Here is an 8,854-nt window from a genome sequence, read left to right as displayed (position 1 = left end):
CTCTGTTTTTCATTCCTTTTTCTCTTCTCTCATCAATTTCCTCTACTTCCAAATCTTCATGGAGATTTGATCCACCACACTGTGGTTAGTATCGCAATAAAAGTTGGAAGGGTGGAATTCTGTGTCTCAAAATGACTCCAGGGGCCTAGCCTCAGTAGGATGGGAGGGAAGGGGGTGGTTGCAAGCTGGACAAACACTACAGAAGCTGTTGGCTGCAGTCACACCTACCATTTCCCTAGTTTTTGCCTGATTAAGGCAAACTTGGAAGAGGAAATAGTGGAGATGCTAGATATCTGATTATATGCTGATGTTAAACTTATGACAAAGCAAATTTTAAAATGGTAGTAAAGCATGCTAAAAATAATTATAACTAAAAAATAGAATGCACTATAGCATATATCAGAAAGTTCTATCCCACGAACCCTAACAGTGCCTTTATCTGTCTTTTGTAATTGTTAAGCAGGATATCTCTTAGAAAGAAAACTTCGTTTAACTGATTTAAAATAACATCATTCTGTTTGGGCTCATAAAGGTTTTTTTTTTTCTTTTATCCTACAATTACTGCTAGCTTACCATTGGCAGAGTTTGGACCTTCCGCCTGAGTAAATTTCCTTAGTGCAATCAGATTTCATTCAAATACTCTCAAAAGAAGTGAAAACCCATCATATAAAAAGTAACTTTGGATGCCATTCAGCTCTGTGATGGGGAGCGAATACATGTGAATGAAGCCTTCCTCAGTGTTTCTCTTCCATTTTTACTCTTTGGTGCCCCTCTCCCTAACGGTTATACTTTCTGGTTATCTGTTACAGTCATTTCCAAGGCATTTTTGTGCTCCCCTCTAATAAAAAAAAATCAGTACATTTCTCCAACTTATGTTTACTTATTTACTAAAATAAGTAAAGTATACATCAAAAAGTGAATAAATAATAAAAACTTTACAATATGTTCTACAATAAATATAAGCAGAAGTTCTAATATTTTCTTTTTATGCCCCAACAATCATCTTGTGTTCTGATCTATTGTTACAGGACAGTCAGTCCATCTGAGTTGAGCTGTTGTTGATGCTTTATTTTTCACATCCTACTGGATGGTTGTGAACTTTAGGTACAGGGTATTCTTGGCTTAAAATGAATTTTCCAAGGCTAAACCTTTCATGTGTAAGTGCCATAAATATTTGTAGACAGTACTGAAAACCACTGAATGGGTGTAAAAGTGATCTTCATCATACCAGCAAAGTAAATTTTCTGAAAAAAAAAAATTGGAAAAAGTTAGACATGGTGGTATGGCTAGGCTTTGGGCAGTAAGGCTACATACACTGAAGTATGTAGAGCAAGGATTCAGGCTTTGACTGACTGAAATAAACAGGACCCTACAAAAGAGAAAGGGAAGCCAGTTAGATAATGATACTTTTCAATGACCAACTTATCTTGCTTTTTCTTTACATTCTTTCCTTTCGTCCGCTCTCAGACTCTGAGACTGTGAGGTGATGCTGACCCTGCCAGCATTTCAGATCAAAAGGAAATCCAGAGAGATAGTAACAAATAAACCAGCAATCCCATCTCTTATTTATTTTTTATTAAAATTCAATTTGCCAACATTTTTAAAATTTAAATTCAATAATCCTATATTTTAATAAAACCCTTATCACAAAAGGAAAGACCAAAATTTAACAACAAACTAAAACTAATATTTATTAGAAGAATGACCAGCAAAGGATATATTTTTTTTAAGATTTGATTTATTTATTCATGAGAGACACATAGAGAGAGGCAGAGACACAGGCAGAGGGAGAAGCAGGCTCCCTGCAGGAGCTCAGTGCAGGACTCGATCCCAGGATCCCAGGATCCCAACCTGAGCCACAGGCAGATGCTCAACCACTGAGCCACCCAGATGCCCCACAGGCAAAGGATTTATATCTCTGATGTATAATAAGTATATACAAATTAATGAGAACAATAATATTATCCACTAAGTAAATCAGCAAAGGCTAGTCACAAAAGAAATGATTAAGAAATGTGTGGGACAATGTTCAATTTTCTTTTTTTTTAAAAAAAAGTCCTAAATTAAAACAAGATATTATCTTTCCTCTCTCAAATTAGGAAAGATTTATATTGTCACAAAGGTACGGCCAGAGCTTGAAATGAGCAGTTGAATTCATCACAGGTAAAAGGATATATTAACCTGATCTTTTGGAAATCAATATTTCCATACAGATCAACAGCTGTAAGATGTATATTTCCCTCTGTTTAGTAACTCTTCTTCTATTAATTTATCTTAAGAAAATAAAAAACAAAGATTTAGAGACCAATTTGTTTACTGACATACTTTATGAAGAATTAAAAAATTTTTAAAGAACAGGTTATTTTATGATAGAAAAATAGGTAAGTAAACAATGATCTAACTACACAATACATCATTGTTCAGCTTCTACAATTTGTTTATTAGGAAAGCTTGGTAGCATGATGGATGCTTATGTTAAAATCATCATTGAAAAAAAGCAGGATATGCAGTTGGCCTACAGTAATAACAACCAAGAAACGAAATACATAGAAGGCACTAGGTACAAGTAGCCAAAAATTCTGCGTTATTTTTCTTGGTTGCTGGATCTATGAATGATTTTAGTTTCTTCTTTCTATAGTTTCATTTCTATTTTTATATATCCTTTCAAATTTGTATTCATGTAACATATTTATTGAGGACATATCTACCATGTTCCAGATACTATCCTAAGTGCTTAGGATAAAGCAATGACAAAAACAAAATATCTACTCTCAATAGTGCTGCCAGATTTAGCATAAAAATATAGGCATCTAGCTAAATTAGAATTTCAGATAAACAATGAAGAATTTTTCCATATATGTATAGTATTTTACTTGGCAACTCTCTCAAGGAATTTAACTTAGTGGGGGATAAACATTCTATAGTGAGCATGATTTAATTTTTTTATTTTATTTTTTATTTTGGCAAAATACACCTAACATATAATGTATCCTTTTGACCATATGAAAGTGTACCAGGCAGTGGTATTAAGTTCATTCACAAGGCTGTGCAACCATCACTACCATCTAGTTCTAGAACTTCTTTATCACCTCAAAGGGAGAACTCTACTTATTAGGCATTCACTCCTCATTTTCCACTCTCCCCAGTGCCTGTCAATCACTAATCTGTTTTTTGTCTCCATAGATTTGCCTTTTCTGGATATTTCATGTAAATAGAATCGTACAAGATGTGGCCTTTTGTGTCTGGCATCATTCAGCTGATGTTTCTAAGGTCATCCATGTTGTAGCATGTATCAGAATGCCATTCGGTTTTGTGGCTAAATAATACTCTATTGTGTGTATATACCACATTTTGTTTATCCATTTATCTCTTGATAGGCATTTGGGTTGTTCCCACTATTTGGCTATTGTGAGGTATGTATTAATTTTATATTTAAAAGAGTAAGTGTGAGTTAAACTATTAAAAGCCCCAAGGGATGATGAAAATCTTTCTCAGAGCCTCCTCTCTCTCAGTATAATATAGTTAAATAACTGAGTGATAGAGAGGACCAAGCAATATTTAATCAAGACAAAAATAATGTTTTAAACAGAATAAAATAAAATGTGGCAGATACAAAGAAGTATAAAATACCGATCTTGCAATCAAGAAGCTTATACCAAATTCTAGGAAATGAAAGTCAAAAGTCCAGCATGTAATCACAGCAAGGCTACTCTGCTTCTGTTAGAGACAGCTGACTTTAGATGACCAATTCAGGGCTGCCCCTAGAACAATAGGTAGGGCACATCACATCTGCATGATTAAAAAGCTTACCAAAAAAATATGCTTCCCAGAAAAAAAGCAAAGATAAATCCAAATTTATCTTTTATCCAAAGATAAATCATATTTTCCAACACTTAAACATAGAAAATTTCAGAAATATGGAGTTCCTCTTCCAGCACTTCCTCGCAGCCTATGTAGGATGACTGATTCCTGCCTTCCCATATTTAGAGAATGCTCTTTTGTTTTATATCCTCTGAGGTTTTCAGACTTACATCAGTAAATTCTTATTCCAACAGCTGGGAAAGCTGGCTGGCAAAACCTTGTGTTGGCATCATCTCAGAGCATTATGAAGCATAAGAGATAGAAGCGACATGGGGGCACCTTCACACTTCCTTTTCCTTCGGCAGTAGCCCAAGCAACCGGTGCGTGACTCAGAGCCGAAGAAGACACAAGAGGGGTGATGGGAAGTAAGATGGGGTGCTGAAGAGCAGAGTCAGAGACTCCAGAGTCATCAGATCTCATCTGTGTTTCATTTAGTTCATTCCTTCTTCCAGAATTTGCCAGACTCTTCTTCCTTTGCCTTTGCTCCAGTTACCTGCCTTATCTTACCTCCTCCTGCTGCCCACCGACAAGCATTTTACGTGTTTCTCCCTTAAGGTTCACTGCAAACCCTACCTTCTTCAAAGAGGCTTTGCCAATCTTCTTGTTCTTCTTTGGAAGGTTTTGGAAAGCCTTCCAAAGAGGTTTTGCTGATTCTAATCCCTTCCTTCCAAAGAAGGAAGATCTAATTTCTTCCTTCTTTAAACTTCATCTCCTCATGTGTGTTATAATTGCTGAATAGTCTACTTATTTATTTTTGTGTTGGCATTTGTCCTCTTTGCCCTATTGCCGTTGAACAGACATAATACAGTCCCAAAACATTGTCTCCTCATGATAGCAACTACATTCCACTCGTTTCTAAATCCTCCTCATCTTTTTCATTTATCCTGCCACACAATCTTGACTGGTTGACCCCTGTCATACACAGGTTTGATGTTCAGAAGAAAGTATTTAATGGATGAAGAGTTACTTTTTGAAGATTCCAATTTCAGAGGCAAAGAGGTCTCTTCAAATACAAAACACCTGAATAACAAGATAGTGATGTTTACATCTCACTGCAGGCTGGAAGTATTCAATTCTCTACATTATCTTGATAGATGAAGCATCTCTTCTCTCCTTTTGTTCTTAAAAGAATTTGTCTTTTAGGGTGTAAAAAGGAAAATTTTAGCTCTCCTCTCGCTGGGTACTTCCCAGAAAGTACTCTTCCTTCATCTTCATTTTTTTTCCTTTATTATTTTTCTATCCTTCATTTCTCAATTTAACTTTCTACACCAAATCATATAAACTTTTGTCTGGTTACTATTTTAAGATTTTTTTTTTCTGTAGTAGTAACCCAAATATTACAAATGATCATACACTAGACTAATTTCTGCATTTATGTGAAAAGTGGCAAAATAGCACTCTCAGATGGAGAAAATAACCAAAGCATTAATTTCCTTAATGCAAAGCACCTGGGGATATTGTTGTTATCATATTGCCCCAATTGCAATATAGTTGTCAACACTTGACTTTATCAACTTATCCATCCCTTCAACAAATAGCTGTGGCTATGATGTCTGCGATACTGAACTAAGTACTACAATACTAGACACTGACTTGTTTTCATCCTAATTCTGTTCTCGTTCTCTTTCACCAGAACAAACTTTTCCACCATCCCTTAAGAACCACTGTTCTCCAGGGGTTTGTTCTTGAGTCCCTTCCTTCTATTACTGGGAATGGCTAATATCTGACACGGATACAATCGCTTCCCTCTCTGGAGCCAGTGGTGGATTCTAATCACCATTCCTAGTGCTCTTCCCCACTATGCCTGAGAAGGGCCTTAAATGCTTTCTTAACACGGCATTTCAGAAAGCTTGCTGTCATTTGGAGGTGATAATGCAACAGGACGTCTTTCTGCTTCCCCTGAACCTCTCTCCTTGATTGATCCCATTGACTTCTGTGGCTTCCCTTTTCACTTCTGGTAAGATGACTCCCAAACTCTACGTGACATGTTCCCTGAGTTCTAGATTCATATTTCCAAAAACCTAAAGTTCTTCCCCAGTTAGTGTTTCAAACTCAGCTTGTCCAAAACCAAATCATGTTCTCCATGAACTTACTCTTAGGAATTACTATTTGCAGTCACTCAGTCTAGAGACTTTAAGCTTATCTCTTTCTCTTATCTCTCACTGCTTATCTGCATATGCAGTTGGTCATTAAGTTATATTCATTTTACTTCATAAATGTCTCCTAAATATATTATTTCCTATCCTTTTGCACTTCCCTAGTTTAGCCCTTTACAGATTGCCTTCATGGATTCTTGTAATAGCCTCTATCATTCTCTGTGAACAAATTACTCCCTCTCCCGATTATCCTCCACCTTGCCATCAATTATTTTCCTAGATCAATGATCTGACTATATTAGTGGTTTCTTTCATTTCCTTCAATGGATCCTTGAATTCCTTCAGTGTCACCAAGAGAAATATCGAATTCCTTCTTAGCAGGACAGCCAGAGCCCCGCACATGCTAACACTCTGTGACCTTTCCAAACACATTTCTCATCACTTCCCCAACTCCAGGCTTCCTGCCTCAGGTGTGCCGGTAGAGCTATTCCCTAAATACACCAGGAATTTTCACACCTGTGTGTCTTTGCTCATGCTGTGCAATCTGCATAAAATGCCTTCCCCCCACTAACTGCCTAGGAAAATTCTCCTTCAAAGTCTATTTTTCCCCTCTTCTTCTGTCCCCTTACTGCCCCCCTCTATCCCAGCTTCCATTAATGGTACATGTTGCTATGTTTTATGGTGGTTAGTTGAATCTGCTCCACCAAGCTGTTTACGCCTAACATAGTCTTATCCAATTTTGTATCTATATTATGAATAGCAGAGTTCCTAATATAGTAAAAGATGAGTGAATGTTCTTGGCATATACCAAAGCAAAGCATGCCCCATATTCTAAATCACTTTTCTCTTTAAAGAGTAGCTGGTTAGTAAGGAAAAAAAAAAAAAAAAGCTGGTAAATTTGGCTTATATGTGAGTCTTATCACATGGTCTCAAATTAGAAATTATTGAGTTGCCAATATTTTCCCCAAGCCTCCAGTAAATTTTTTTTTTTGGAAAATTATGCAGTGAGGTGATTCATCCAGACTTTGTAAAACAAAATTATCCCTTCATTTTCTTGTTTTAGAAACAAAAATAAAACCATCAATGCTTGATTGACATAAGTGGAAAAACCCTTTTGTTTTGTGTAATCCAGTGTTTTCATTAAGTAATTTGCAGAGTATGAAGAGGAAAAGAGCCTTTGTAGGGGGTTCCAGAGGCATTCTGCCCAAGAAAATCTGATTAATTTGAATAGTAGCGTTGGAATCTCCAACCATACCTCGTAAAAGCCATCCGGAGGGAAAAGGACTTCATAGTTACAAACTACTTCTACTTCTGGATAGAAATCCCATTATCCCATTTCATGCTGCCTACAAACAAGCCCCTGGAAGAAAATGTTTCATGATACTCTCAGGCTAAAACCTGCTTTAAAAAGAGAAACCTGCTTATGGTGGTGGTAGCACATAGTTATACAATCAAATTTTAGTCCATGTAATGACATAACTCTTTACCATAAAACTTTAAATATGAGAAGGTGTATCAGAGATTTAATGCACCCTAGATTGTAAAATAAAGCTAAAGCAGCAGTGTTGGTGGCAGGTGCCCCTAAGCCAATCTGATAATATTTACCTGTATTATAAAACTGTATTTAACAAGGCGAATAGGATTAGTGATGAATAGTGTAGTTTATGAGAGAATAAGAGCCTGCTGTCCAGATTCTGCTGTCAGCACTTCCTATTGGGATTGTTTCATGAACTATGGCAGTTGATTTAAACGGCACAACTCAAAGTTTATGCGGAAGCACTAAAAAATGGATCAAGAGATAGAAAGGGAGGGGAAAAAAATCCCAGTAAACCAGAATACCAGTAAGTGAATCTTTACTACAAAGAAAAAGATGCTGGATTACAAATGAGCACCCTCTTTAGTTTGCGAGCTAACGCAGTGTGCAGGCTTGGATAAAGGGAATAATGGACACCTTCTGACACCAGGCTGTGTGTCTGGTGAGCATCCCTCAGTGCAAATGTTAGTACTGTGTGAGTATTTATTGTGTTTCTATAAAGTCCTAATGAGCTCCTTGGGTGAGAGTGAAACCCTTTGCTTTTTCACACTGTGCTCAAGACCCCTAAACTTCATGGGGTCAAATCTAAAGAAAGGGTAATGGACCATGAGGTCCAGCTTAATAGACCTGATATTAACACAGCAGCAAGAATGTCACCAAATGCAAAGTTTAGGGCAAGCAATGAATGAAGTATTTGTTACACTTAAATAATATACAAAGGTTATAGCAGAGTAGTGGCACTATATCAATGTCATCATTGCAGGCCTTTGAAAATCTGCCACGTATGAAATAACCCCGTAACACACATCTTTAGGTTACAATAGATGAATTTGCTTTGCAAATAATAGATTAGGCTAGAAAGCTATGCAATTACAGTAACTACCTATAGGTATTTTTAGATATTAAAAATCCCTCGTCTTTAGGAATAATCCAATAATAGATATTACCAGTACCTAATATTCGTATGACAGAAATGTACTGCACTCCATGTTGATTATACAGTTCATATACTTAAGTGTACTTTTTTTCTAAGTGAAATAATTTTTTTTTCCTCTAGTGGTCTGATTTCTTTAGGATAGGACAGCAGTCCCTTGCTTTGAAACGGGTAAAACATAACCACACTGAGTATGATGTCATGACGCAGAACCACTTGTATAAACACAGGACTCTTTCACCAGACTCCTTTGTCCGTATATTTGTTAGCTCATCACAATAAGCCTGGTTCGTTATTACAGTAAACTTCAGTTCAAGTGATGGAATGTAAGCCACAGACTTGGGATCTGAGAGCACTGCTGTCTGTGGTTTTGTTCGTAAGTTAACTTTGAATACATCATCACTCTCTCACATGGGTAAGAATGGGAAG

At 36.6% G+C, this 8,854-nt stretch overlaps 1 long non-coding RNA gene across 1 annotated transcript in view; it reads right to left on the bottom strand.

The window, feature by feature from the left end:
* Nucleotides 1-937: 937 nt before the first annotated feature.
* Nucleotides 938-8,854, bottom strand: part of LOC140617230 (uncharacterized) — a 56,314-nt gene continuing 48,397 nt past the window's right edge. Inside the window, exon 3 of the long non-coding RNA XR_012017452.1 lies at nt 938-1,244. This is a non-coding gene — a long non-coding RNA (uncharacterized lncRNA). The remainder of the gene's footprint in view (nt 1,245-8,854) is intronic.

The sequence above is a fragment of the Canis lupus genome, chromosome 25, assembly GCF_048164855.1.
Source record: "Canis lupus baileyi chromosome 25, mCanLup2.hap1, whole genome shotgun sequence".
Lineage (NCBI taxonomy): Eukaryota > Metazoa > Chordata > Mammalia > Carnivora > Canidae > Canis > Canis lupus.
The sequence above is the reverse complement of the archived record's forward strand: the minus strand, read 5'-3'. Positions and strand labels throughout refer to the sequence as shown.